Below are 14,878 nucleotides of genomic sequence, written 5' to 3'. Positions count from 1 at the left end.
AATCGTTCACGGATTTTCTGGAAATAATTGGTCGTGTCGCTTATAATGCCAGTTAATCGTCGAAGGAGATCAGGCTCAAAGTTCGTCGATGTTAACGAAGAATCCCCTATTGTCAAGCAAGTGCCTTTTGACATCCTTAAGGGTCATGGTTCAGACTTAAATAGGGTTAATTATCATGGCAGTGATTCTAGCCTTAATTCGATGTCAGATGATGTAAAAATCTTAGTTTAAAGGAGGAGCAAAGGCCTGAATTACTAGGAAAGAGCATGTCGCCTATAGTCCATGTTGTTGGCCCAGAGCTACCAAAGGTTGAACTGAGTTATTTCGATGGAGAGCCAAGAGGTTATTGGAAATTTATAAGGCAATTTGAGACGCATGTAGCATCAAGAGTCACGGATGATAGCCAGCGCTTGCTCTATTTGATACACTACTGTAAGGGCAAGGCTAAAACAGCTATTGAAGGTTGCGTCATAATGGAGGCATCCTCTGGCTATAAAAGAGCAAGGGAGATTTTAAAACGTTTTTTCGGACAGTCTCGCGTAATTGCTCAGTGCTGTGAATTTTGAGTATATTGACGGGGACCAACTATCAAACTTGGCTATTAAAATGGAAAACTGTGCCATGGTCTTGGAACAGATGAATTATACTTCTGATCTAAATTCCTTAGTTACCTTGGAAAGAATAGTGAGACTCTTGCCTCAACCTATGCAAGCCCAGTGGGCGGACTGGGTGGATAAATTGACTGAAGATAACAGGGAGCCGACCTTCGACGAGCTCACTCAGTTTATCGCATCGCGTGCGAGAGTGGCTTGTAGTAGATTTGGACGGTTAGCAAACCGTTCTAGAAAAGGACATAACGTAAAGACGAACTGTCACGTGCAATCAGAGCAAGGGAATAGTTCGACAATGAAAACTAAATGCAGTATGTGTTCCTACGACCATGCCATTGATAAATGTCCACAGTTCTTAGCGCTTACAGTTCAAGACCGATGGTCTCACGCTAAAAGCAAGGGTATCTGTTTCGTCTGTCTTAGACAAGGACATAGAGTTAAGGAATGTAAGATGACAAAGCGCTGTAACGTTGAGGGTTGTGAAAAGAAACACCATTCTTTGTTGCACAGCGAGAGTGAGAAACCTGGTATCTTGAGTTGTTGCGGATATACTAAATCACTAATCAGTCAAGTGTGTTTAGGCATGATTCCCGTGCGGTTGAAATCGCGAAAAGCCGAGATTGTGGGTTATGCTCTGTTGGACAACGGTTCTGATGTGACACTGATAAAGTCAAACTGTTTGAGGTCTCTCGGGCTGAGCGAAGACGAAGCATCAGTGGTAGTTGAGACTGTGGGCGGTAATAGAACAATGAAGGTCACGAGTGCGCCTTTTGAGGTATACTCTTTAGATCGATCTGAACATGTTACGATTGAAGGAGCTCTGATTGTGGCAGGTATACCAGGTCATAAGCCAACAAAGTCGGCAGTGAACAGCCTAGTTAAGTGGCCACATTTAAGGGATGTACCGATAGATAACTTAGACTCTGAAGAAGTTCTGCTGTTGATTGGTTGCGACGTACCAGAAGCACACTGGGTGCTAGACCAGCGGTTGGGTGGGAGAAAAAGCCCGTACGCTGTGAAGACGTTGTTGGGTTGGACGGTCTTCGGACCTGCGTCGTATCCGGAATATAGGAAAAGAGTGGTCAATCATACCAGTAAGATACAGACCTTGGAGAACGAAATGCGTAAACTTTATGATGTAGAGTTTTCTGATGTTTATTCAAATGATAAATCAGCATCACCAGAAGATAAGGCGGCTATAAGGATTGTGGAAGAGAGCACACGCTTCGAAAATGGTCATTTTGTAGTTCCTATACCATGGAAAGTGAACCCAAATATGAAAGGGGGAATTATGAAGTGGCAAGCAGTAGACTACAGAGTTTGAAGCGTAGATTGTTGAAAGATGACATTCTATATATCAAGTATACAAAAGGTATTGAAAGTAATTTTATTAAGAGCTATGCGGAGAAGATCCCTGAAATACAATTGCAACCTAGTTATCGCCTCCGTTGGTACTTGCCTCACCATGCAGTTATAAACCCGAAAAAGCCAGAAAAACTGAGAGTGGTCCTTGACTGTGCCGCTAAGTTTGCGGGTGTTTCTCTAAATGATATGATTTATCAAGGACCCGACACAACTGCTGAGTTAGTGTGTATATTATTGCGTTTTCGCAAGGAAGCAATCGCAGTCTCTGCGGATGTTGAAGAAATGTTCATGCAAGTGAAGGTCCCTGAGTCTGATCGAGGAGCTTTAAGATTTCTGTGGTGGCAGGGGGGAGACATGTCGAAAGAACCATCCGAGTTTCAAATGACATCTCATCCATTTGGCGCCATATCATCGCCGTTTTGCGCGAACCTTGCCTTGAATAAGACGGCCCAAATATTCTCTGACGGTTATGATGGTTATGTCGTAGATGCTGTTAAGAATAATTTCTATGTTGATGATTGCTTGGTATCTTTTCCCACTTGTGATCAAGCAAAGAGTTTCGTCAAGCAGATAAGTGAATTATTATGTAGAGGAGGTTTCAAACTAAAGAAATGGGTTACCAACTCGGAGGAGGTAAGGACCATTTTGCCTGATGTATGTAAAGAACAGTCCTTGATAGAAATGTCAACGGATTACGACACTACTCATCGAACCCTAGGTGTAGAATGGGACTTTAAACAAGATGTATTTAAGTTTTACTTTGATGAACCGGAAAGGCCTCTGACTAGGAGAGGTATTTTATCTATAGTTTCTTCTCTGTTCGATCCTCTGGGTCTGATTGCTCCAGTCTGTCTTACTGCCAAACTTCTCTTGCAAAAATTATGTAGGTCCCAAATAGGCTGGGATCAGCCTCTCAACGAGCCATACATGTCCGCGTGGCTAGGCTGGGTAAGTTTTATGCGTCAGATAGGTCACGTCACGGTAGCTCGAGGTATCAAGAGGAAAATCGACGAACCCGACGTGAAAGTGGAATTGCACTTGTTCAGTGATGCTTCAGAGGTTGGTTATGGAGCAGTTGCGTACGCACGAGTCAGCTATTTGAAGGAGCCACCATATTGTATCTTGTTGTACAGCAAGTCTAGGGTAGCACCTATCAGACAAGTCACTATACCGAGACTTGAGATGGCGGCAGCGGTGTTAAGTGTGAGGCTTAGTGAAGTATTACGGAGAAGTCTGCCTAATTTTTTCTGCGAAGTAAACTTCCATACAGATTCCATGATAGTGTTATACTACATTAAGAATATGGAGAACCGATATAGCACCTATATAGCCAACCGACTCGCTGTGGTGCACCAGTATACGAAGGTTGAACAATGGAATTATGTAAAGTCGTCACAGAATCCAGCCGATTGGACATCAAGAGGTATACAAAAAATGACTGATCTGGAATCTTGGTTCAAATGTCCTACCTTACTGCATGGCGAATTCTGTACAACAATCACTGACTGTCCGGAACCTACTCCTGACGATATTGAGTTTAGAAAAACTGCTGTGGTTAACTTGAGTAGTATAAAGCACAACATGTCACCTATTCTCTCTTATTACTCCGAGTGGTTGAAATTAGTCAGGGCCGTAGCCTGGCTTAGAAGGTTCATAGAATTTCTGATGGTGCTTCGTTCACCGAGTCATGAAGGATCCGTTCATCTAGGATGTTTAAAGGTCAAAGAACTTGACATCGCCAAGCGTAAAATTTTGTTGATGGTTCAGAAAGAAGTGTATGGAGAAATACTTAGTGGATTTAAAAACAATGGTAAAGTAGTTAGTCACAATGACCTGAAGGGCTTATCACCGATAATGCTTGATGGGTTACTCTGTGTTGGAGGTCGACTAAGCTACTCAGATTTCTCAAATGCTTTTAAACATCCAATAGTATTGCCCAGTCGACACTTAGTGACAGAAATTATAATTATACATTATCATAAGGAACAAGGACACACAGGTACGTCACAAGTTCTGGCCACGATTCGAAAAATGTATTGGATAATAAAAGGAACCAGCACCGTTAAGTGTTTGATAGGAAAGTGTGTGACATGCCGGCGGTATACGATGGTTACAGGGCAACAATTGATGGCACCACTTCCAGCTTTTAGAGTGCAACAAGGTTGTATAGCTTCTCAGACGTGGGAGTAGACTACTTTGAACCTCTTTTTGTCAAAAGAGGAGGATCATTAGAAAAAAGATATGGATGTGTGTTTACTTGCTTGCAAACCCGAGCAGTACATATTGAAATGACACATAGTTTGAATACTGATTCGTTTATAATGGCCTTGTTACGTTTTATTGGAAGAAGAGGGAAACCTGCCGAAATTTACAGTGACAATGGGTCAAATTTCGTGGGTACGGTTTCTGAATTAAGGAGATTTGTGCAACAGTTGAATCAACAGAAAATAGACAAAGAACTGTCAGCTAGACAAATTCAGTGGCATTTTAACCCGCCCTCATCCAGCCACAGGGGTGGAGTTTGGGAAAGGATGATTAAGTCCATACGCCGACTGTTATTGTTGATAACTAGAGAGCAGACTCTAACCGATGAGACTTTAAACACTTATTTGATCGAGATTGAAAGGATATTGAACGATCGACCCTTAACTCCGGTCGTTCAAGATGCTAACGATAAACTAGCCTTGTCGCCAAATAGTTTGTTATTATTGAGAGAATGTGACGGAATAGTCGAAGAAGGTAGCATCAGAGATAAGTATGACAAACGTTGGAAACAGATTAATCATCTTGCTAATACGTTTTGGAAAAGGTGGTTAAGAGAGTATTTACCGTCCCTACAAAAACGTCAAAAGTGGTTAGTTGAACACCGCAATTTTCAGAAAGGGGATGTAGTGATTGTAGCTTCGGACATATCGACTCGTGGAAAATGGCCCTTAGGCGTAGTTGAAGATTGTGAAATAGATGACGACGGAAGAGTTAGAACAGTAGTTGTTCGTACGAACGGTGGGTTAGTCAGGAGAGATATACGTAGATTATGCCTCCTTGAAGGCTCGAATTAGTTCCTCGTGTTATTAATGTAGTTAGGTCGAGTAGGCGTACTGTTGTAAGTCCTACTCGTTCCTATGGTGTGACATGTTATATAATGAACCATGACCATAGGCATCAAGGTAGCTTGTGTGGTATGGAGGGATTTTGGGGGCCGGTGTAAGATCCATTTTGAATGTGTTGTGTGTTTGTGAAAATCCCTCCATGTATATACTTGTACTTTATTCCTATTGATCACATTAGTTGTACATTGTTGTATTTTTATCACATTTGAATTGTTAATATTTGTATTTTTGTTATAGTTTTTGTTTTTATTACGCATTCACTAAGTTTTTGTTTCTTCCTGAACTGCATCTGCGTTGTTTTACTTGACACTTGTTCTTGGCGGTAGCCATATTGATTTGTTCCTCCTGTTGTGTGTGATCTATCCAGTCAGGATAGAGTAACGTTCATTGGTTGTGATTGATTTAATTGATTGAACAATCATTGGTTGAATAGCCGGGTGATAATATTTGTTTAGGTAATGATTTACATTAAATTTATTATGAATTATAGAACCGCTAGTTACCCGATTACTTGTTCTGATTTCGACGGGAAAGGGCGCGTGTCTAAAGTCACGAGAGGCTATTCTTCAACATCCAAACCGTAGTTTGGATCCTACATACGGTATGCCAGGCAGTATTCTTACATTCCCATCTGATTTCATTAAGTGACTCGCTAGTAAGACATCCTCTACGTCGGTAGCATTCTTAAGTGTTACACGAAGTAGCCTCGGGTGATTTTGATGCTTAGGTTCCTTTCCCCGAGTGAACCGTGTGACTGTCAAAGGCTCGATTCCTGGAGGCCCAAGTTTCTTGTTCAATTCTCCCCAGAGCATCCTACCATTTTTGTCCTGCGAATTGAGAGGAAGGTCAGGGTTGTCTTTGAAGTTCATGACTATGAGAGAGTCTCCACGAACCGTTATTGTCGTCCCAGGTTTTCCGGTGCGTTCAGGTTTAGCACCTTGTTGTTTGGGGGTCAGAGCACGTTTATAAATCCTTGGCTCTTTGACGACCGGACGGACAATCTTGGGGGTAGACTGTGCGACCAGATCACCAGTTGACTTCCGTTCAACAGCTGGGATGTTCAACTTAGACTGTGACGCCTGGCCCTTTTTAGCTCTTTTGACATGGGTCCAATCACCTACAGAGTTTTTGGGAACCACTGTCGCGTTCAAGGACCTTGGGCTGTGAGACCCGAGTTTGCTGAGGGAGTCGAGTACCGTCGTCGTAATCATGGTGCTGAGTTTCAGCGTGTCATCATTAATGCTGTTGCATGCTCCGTCGCTGGTAGACCTGTCGACATCCCTGTTCTCGTTTTCAATGCGCTCTCTTGTTTTTCTACCCATTTTTCGACTGTCTTTTCCCAAGTTTGCCGACAACTTGCTCTGCAGACCTGTCAGTAGGACAATCATATTACTCAGCAAGACTGCAGCATCCGTGCTGCACGTAACACATTCCCACTTATGATCCGACTTGCTGAGTCTGTTATAAGCAGTTGCTGTGAGATCTGTGCACGCTTCGTGGAACCAACCTTTGCAGTTGTCGCACTGCATGCCAGATGTAACAGCGAAACGGCATCCAGGTCGTTTGCATGAATTTTTCATGACTGCATTGACGTAAACTGCTAGCAAAAGCCTAAGACCGTAAAAAAATGCATTAAAAAGCACACTGAAAACGGACAAAAATGGATAAAACGGATGAGATAAACTGAACTAGTTTTTACGTGAAAAACTGAAAAAAACCGAATAGTAAGCTTAGGCAAAACCACAGTTTTAAATGGTTTGGGACGTAATAGAAAACAATTTCGCTTAACGGGCTTCTGTATCTAGTAGGACTCCTGTGAATTCGCTCGGACTGGCTCAGCCTGTAGCAAAATCCAACATTTGACTACCCTTAAGGAATAGAAGTTGTGTCTACAGTCCGTTCTGCTATGCTGTATCTCCAATTTCTGGGTGTTACCACTTAGATTAGTATTAGGACTAAAGTTAAGTAGGTGTTTAAGGGGATGTCCAGAAGTGTTAAGGATATTGTAAGCCATTAGAAGGTCACCTCTAAGATGTCTATACTCTAATGGATAAAGGTTTAGTGATTGGAGGCGCTCTTCATAAGGCTTGAATTTGAGTCCTCGAACTGATTTCGTGGCTCACCGTTGGATACGCTCCAGTGTGTCCTTATCCTTTTGGAGTGAGGGAGGAAGTACTATGTTTCGTACTCTAAATGCGGACGAATAGAACCGTTGAAGATTAAGTGGAAAGTTCTCCCATCGAACTGGCTGAAAATGCGCTTCAACAAGGTTTGCTGGAAAGGCATTTTTATCACAGTTAGAGGAAGACTTCAGATCCTGGGGTACCCGCACTCCTAAATCTGTTTCAACTACGGATACTTCCAGAGAGGAGTTTACCAAGTTGTAACTGTAGTCTGCAATATGTCTCAGACGGACTACTTTACACTTTGAAGTGTTAATGGCAAGTCCGTTGTTGTCTGCCGAACTTCGAAGTCGAATCAGATCCTCCTGAAGGGGCAAATTATCCTCCGAGTTGCGTATCTCTCTCCAAACTTTCACACCATCAGCAGGAAGTAATACTTCTGAGGATACCTGTTGTAGAACATCGTTTATAAAAATCATGAAGAGATTCTGAGGCCGGACCCTGGTAGACCTCGTTAGGACATTTCATAGACTGAGAGAAAGTGAAGTTGACCATGACCTTAAAATGTCTGTTTTTTATATATGAAGTAAGCCAGTCAATTGGAGGTGATTCGATACCCAATCGTTTGAGTTTATTGATAAGACATATACGGCTGACCCTGTAAAAAGCTTTTGTGAAGTCAAGGTGAATGCCGTCAATTTCGCCCTTGAGGACAAGGATGGTTGTCAACCTGTCCACCGCAGTCAGCAGGTTGGCTATACAAAAGTGACCTTTTCTGAAATCGTACTATTGGGGTAGGAAGACGTTTATGGATAGCAAGCAGTCGTGTAGATCCTCGCATATCAGAAACTCAATAATTTTCTATGGTACAGAGAGAAATGCTACCGGTCGGTAGGTCGAAGGTTCGCTGAGTCAACCTCTTTTGAAAATTGGTATGATGTGAATCAGATTTCAATTTTCCGGTAATATGCCTCGGCTTAGAGAATATGAGAACATCACTCTAAGCGGGGTTGCCATGATTGAAGCTACTTCCTACAGTATAGCGTAATGGACCATATCCGGGTCAGGAAAAGCGTCCTTGTTTAAATGCTGCGGTTTCCGGTACATCAAGTCAGCGCTCAAGTTCACTTTGGAAAGTCTTATGCAGTTGTGGGCGAAGCTCCCATCAATATAGTTAGTGTGGGTCGGTTTAGATGTTCAAGACTACTGTTTTGTTAGAAGGTCAACAGGGTCACCGTCGTTGTTGGTTGTGCCGTTAGGACCTAGCAGTTGGGAAACTCCGGTTTTGGCTTGTCGAAGAGAGGCTACATAACGGAACAAGCTTCTCGGATTGAAGACTACTTTATCAATAGGTCTGAAGCCTGTTTTCTCTTATTGCCTTTTTGCATATATTCTTTATTTGTTTGAATTGCCTGTATGCGTCGCGATTACCAGTTCGTTCGTTTTACGCCTAGCTGTGCCTTTTACGGCTTAGCGAACGAAGAGTGCGATTTTGTCGATTGTAGTTTGCTTATAGGTTTTCGAGGCCGTTGGTTGAACAGACCACTTAAGATCGTGTGCAATTAAAAATGCCAATGAGCATTCACATGAAGTTGGGGGTGAACTTCCCTGTTCACCTGCTGTAGATTGGTATGTCAAACCGACACTTCCAACCATTTGAAATTCCAGTCCATTGACGGTAGGGTGTCATTGATCAGCTTTGCAGATTAGATTGGAGGCTGTGACGGCATGATCAATTTTACCCACGAGATCCAAGATTGATAGATTGTCAGTTAGGGATTGTTCGTTTGCAAATACCGAGTTTGAGTGAGACGGCGTCTGACTGTATCTCTAATGAGTTGCCAAATTCACATTTTCGAACGATCCCAAATCTTCAATGAGGTTGAAAAACCAAGTTTCAGTAGTTTCCACCCTTAATGTACGTATGTTCCATGATCTTGACTTTAGAAATATTAAAGTCTCCTAGAATCAGGATATGAGTGAATCCGTTTGGAGTAGAGCTGGACAGTCCTTCTAGCATACCACTGTTGTACTCGATGTCAGCAGTGGGCCTCCTGTAGATGACTCCAACTAGATACCTCGCGGTGGTAGACAACCTTATTGAGCACCATACGAATTCATTAAGATTGACAAACGCTTGGTTGTCCACTTGATGTACTTTTGTAGTGGTATTGGTCCTAACCACACGATCCTGAGGGCTGAACGCCAGACAACTGGGGAAATGTGTATTCAACAATTAACACGAACAAAAGACAACCAATGGAGATGGTAGGTAGAATTAGTTGAATAAATGGTATGGCGTGGCTCAGCCTCTTAAACATGGTCATTCTGTATAACTTGTCTTTATTCACATTAAATATATCATCCCATCTTCCGCCGAAATGTGTTCTTCCGAATTACTAAGTATCATGTGTTTAATTGTTATGATACGATGATTCGGTGTATATAATGATGTGACTTCGACGTAAGATATTATAAATCAGGCTGGCACAACATGATATATCTACAATCTACGATTAGGTCTATTATTCTAATCGTACTAATAACGAAGTAGAACATAATTCTACGCTTCCAAGCAAGATCGCAGGTACAAGGCTACTGCATTCTCCATTCCTGTATTTCTGTCGTTGTGAAGCGAAGACATAGCTAGCTCCTGGTCCGTAAATTGAGATATTCATGTTTCATATATTCCTATCACATGAGTATTATAAGCATCACTGGATTCACACAGCTCATTCATTTTATTCGATTTGCTTGAGGCGTTCGTATATAAGCAGTTTATGCTTTCAATCTGAAAAGCATGAGCTTCCTCGTCCTGCATATCTTTATTAGCCTTATGTGAATAGACAGGTAACCTAACTACACAGGATATAGGTAGCCCTGGTGACCCCTTTTTTTCTATATTTTTTTTATGATCTTGAGAGTCCTCAAGTGTAACGGTCAGCTCATACTTACTTTTGTACTTGGTACTGGAATCATGTGGCCTATCCGGATGCACATGGATTCTAGTTGGCGAGCAGCATTTGTTAGCACGAAATGATTCAAGAGTTGCAGCCACCGTATAAGGATGAGAAGGTTGTTTACATCAACCAGGGTCTAGAATCCCCGTCTTTTTTAGATAGTCTCACCACTTGTTGAGCGAATATATTTTTGAGCTTCAAGGACAGCCTGATAGATTTTGACCCTCGAATACCAGCGTCTGTGTGGTCTGGGTCCGTTTTTTCTGGCACACCCTGCACAATGATATTTCGTCAGCGAAAAAAATGTCTCGTGAGATTCCTTAGGAGTGTTCCCGATAAGATTGAGAGCAGAGTAAGGAGTATCAGGAAGTATTTGTAAATTCACACCTGATTTCAGTGAGTGACTAGCCAGTAGGACATTCTCCACATCGGCAGCGAAAGTGAGCGACTTGGGTGACTTCAGTGTTTATAGTCCTTTCCCAAGTGAGCCAAGTGACCGTCAGAGGCTCTTTTTTATGAAGTTCAAGCTTCCTGTTTAACTCTTCCCAAATCATCCTGTCATTTTTATTCTGAAGACTGAGGGGAAGGTGAGAGGTGTCTTTAATGTTCATGATTATGAGAGAACCATCGCAAACCGTGATCGTTTCACCCGGTTTTCGGGTACTTTCAGGTCGAGGACCTTATTGTTTGGCAGTTGAAGCTCGTTTCAGACCCCTTGTTGATTGATTAGACAGTCTTAGAAGTAGACTGTACGGCCAAATCACCAGTTGATTTCACTACAATACCTGGGGTATTACGCTTCTTAGAAGGTGACACACGGTCATTTTTAACTTTTTTGACGGGGATTCAATCCATTACATAGTTTTTGTGGACCACTGTTGACTTTGGAGATCCTGTGCTGGGAAACCCATGTTTGATGAGGGAGTCTAGTACTGTTGATGTTTTGATGGTGCTGAGCTTCAGCATGTCCTCACTAGCGTCAATTCATGTTCTGTCGACACTAAAGTCGTCGAGGTCCTTCTTCGTTTTCCTGTGTGCACCTTTGTTTGCCTATGCGTTTTAAGACTACCATCTTTCAGGTCTGATGACAACTTTTTCCGTAGACCTGTCACCAGCATGATGATTCCGCTCGCCGAATCCTCATTATTCATGAACCATGTCCCACATACCCACATACGATCCGACTCACTAGGTCTGTTATAGGCAGTTACTGTAAGCTCTGTGCATGTTTCGTGGAACTAACCTTTGCGTTTATCATACCGCATGCCAGAGTTTGCAGTAAATCGGCATCCAGCTCGCTTGCACGAGGTTTTCATGACTATGGCGATGTGAATTGTTTAAAAGATTCTAGGAAAAGTCTACGGCCGTAGAACAAAAATAGCACACTAAAAAGGGATGAAATGGATAAAAATGGGTGTTAAAATTTTTTAGGATATATTAAAACTAGCCTTGATGTGAAAAACGGAAAAATTGAATAGTAAGCTGAGACAAAACCACAGTCAAATATTAACTTGTGTAAAACTCAGAAAGAAAAGTAGTCTATCATACGTTCAATTCAAGACATTCTTTGGAGCGAAAATGGCCCTTCAGTTGAGTAAAGACAGCAAAATTTCGATAAATGAAAATGACATTAAGACTAAACTTCCCGTTCGTAAATCGCGTGGATGGTTATCTGTAGGTCAGGAATTTAGTGGTTAATAAATCCCTAAAATAAATAGTTCTATCAATCTTCGACATCTGTTGCTGACCCTTCTAGCTTTAATGGGCACATCGATCTGAAAACGCTCAGTCACGCATCCTCACCAGATCACGAGCGGGTACGCCGCGTTATACATCTACAACCGTTAGTCAGCTTACTACAAACGCTTCTTGAGATATCGTTAGTCTCTTAAATATAAATTCGAACCTCTTCACATTTGACTTCTGAATTGACTGGACTGGTATACTTTGATTATAGGGTTGTTTTGTGTAAAAGCGTTTTCAGACTCCAAACACCTGTGGCGTCTTTAGTACTTATGTTTATTGAACAAGCAGAAGAGGAATGCTGGTGAATTAGTCTAAAATACTGACTTGATTATCTAACAATGTCATGCTTTTTCTTAAGGGACTCCTGAGAAGTTGCTTATATCAGTAGCGTATTCCAAGACTTGACATTTTGTTGTGCTGTCGCAGCAGTTGCTAGTCATTGCCTTTGTAGTTCGATTATGAGCCGAGGTTGATTGGGCATTTTAGCAAATTTCTAAGTGTCACCTGTGAGTTACCTAACTCCGCCTGGAATCCCTCTGGGAGCTACTGCCGGTCATAAGCCCGGATAAAGGGGAGGGTTGAGCATGAGGTTAGCGACCCAATCCCGTAGAAAATTAACTCGCTAAAAAACGCCAACCAGAAAAAAATTATTCAATTTTGAGTTACCGATACTGTATTAAGTAATGGTCCATGGATTTAAGGAGCTTTTCAGTTGTCTTAGAACAATGTGGAGTTTTCTATATGGTCGATGGAGATTACCTAAACCAAAGTGCATTCAACGATGGTCCTTCCAACATCTGATTCGTCAGCTTTTCACTCTCCTGTACACTATGTTGATTTGCCATTAATTTTGTTTCACCACTCGTTACCTTATCTAAATTTCCACCCACAATAACTATCCTACATTATGCCCTTCTTAATGCTTATACTCTGATTGGAAACTTATGCTTAATATTATAGTCAGTTAAAGCAATGCATCGATGCCTTATCCTCGATCTATAATTTGTAACTGTCTGATAAGCTTATAAAACGGTACTTATGGAAAGTGTTTTTCAACAGGGTGTGAAACACGGAGCAGAATGTGAGGCATGAAATATATACCCAAAAAATAAACTTAAATGAGAATAACATCACAAATGGAGGGAGGGTGGAGTTATTGACCAGCAAGTATTGGTGGTGAGGGTGATGACTTCAAACCACCCGTGCAGAACATTTTGTTTGTGTTAGGGTCTTTATGTTTGAGAACAAATCAGTCAATCAGTGATATTGGGGTTGTTCTCCTACGCTCATTATCCCAACACATGTTTCCGATTTTATGCTGAATTAGCTATTCTACCAAGACAGTCTATAACTTACTAATCCTGACTTTGACACTAGTACTGTGTGATTGGCATTGAATAATAAAAAATTAGACAGCAAAAGATATCGTTATTAGTTTTCTTGGCACTTTACTGTATATGCACTTTCGGTTCTAATAAACAGCCTTCCTTGTTCCAACACTGACCTCCCTTTCTTCATTTGAACTTACAATTCACAATTCATCGTTCTCTATTACTGCATCCTCTCATCCGGAGCCTCTAATCACATTTCACTATGGTAACAAGAGCTAGTATGAATGTAATCTAATAATTTATTACATGGCTGTCTGTTCTACTACGAAATGTTAAGCAATATATAGCGTTCATATCCAAGTGCCTTGTTGCTCCGCTGTTTCGCCTTTTTCGGAATCTTGCTCTGAGGGCACAGCTATGGAACTTCTGACATGTACGTGTTTTCTTAAGGTCATGATTTACACCAAGCGCTCTACAAATCTAATTTATAACAACTATAAATTTAAGAAGTTGTATTGCATAAATATTTAGCACGACTGGAATTCTAACACAATTATGCCGATATTGGATCTTGTGTATAACGTGGACGCGATACCACTTTGAATGGTGTTTTGAAGACTATACTCAGTGTGATACTAAAGCGTGAACCTAATCTTTAACGCTCCAAGACATCTGCACGAATGTACTGTTAGACACTTATTGATTATAGTTGAAGACCCTACTTCGGGAGCATACTGTGGGCCAACATATGTGGCAATTTGTTGATCGCGCCTGTAAAAATGGCGTGTATCTGCCCTTTCAGAACTGCATTATTATAACCATTATTGTCTAACCGATTGACTCATATTGACCATGCCACAGATTGCAAATATTTGACCCCCGGATAGCATCTGTAATTCGACATTTGACATATCGCAGTCCAAACAGTGCTTTATTCGTTTTCTTTTGTTACACCCCTCATATTCTGTTTTTCTAACTAATAAATAACTGTTTCATGAGTTTTCTTTTGATCTCCACAACGATTGGTGGTGTTGCACTCGTTTGGCCCTAGAAATGTATAGGACCACGACATAATGAAATTTAACGGAACCAGATACTGCTCGCGTGGGATATAAGAAACTGTTCAGTAATAAGAATTTCAGAAAATATCCTAAATTATTGAGTTCATTTCAGTTCATATTCTGCTAGCATGAAACACTTCCAAAATAATTACTAGCACTCATACATTGTTTGTTCCTACTTGTCGTCTTACTCTGAAATTTTGCAACCTTAAACTCCTCTTCCATATTCTTTGATCGGCCGGTAACCGAGATAAGTTGAAAACTGAACACTAATGCGAAAAGAACCAAAATGGATAAAATAGGCGTTACATTCACTATACACTAGAAATATGTCGAAAATAGAATCTGTCATTGAAATATTCTAGACGCCAACAAGTAAACTGGAGTAAACCGCAGTTAACAATTATTTCAAACGAAACCTAGAAAAAATCAATCTATCAAGTTTTAGTCTCTGGTAAGATTCTTTGAATTAAAAATGACACTTTTTGTGAGTTTGGACACAGCACAAGCCTCAAAGATGCCAACCATGTTAAGATAATTCCTCTTGTTTTCTAGGTACCTACTTCCCAGA

The sequence above is a fragment of the Schistosoma haematobium genome, chromosome 1 (assembly GCF_000699445.3).
Source record: "Schistosoma haematobium chromosome 1, whole genome shotgun sequence".
Classification (NCBI taxonomy): Eukaryota; Metazoa; Platyhelminthes; class Trematoda; order Strigeidida; family Schistosomatidae; genus Schistosoma; species Schistosoma haematobium.
This window is presented reverse-complemented; position numbering follows the sequence as displayed.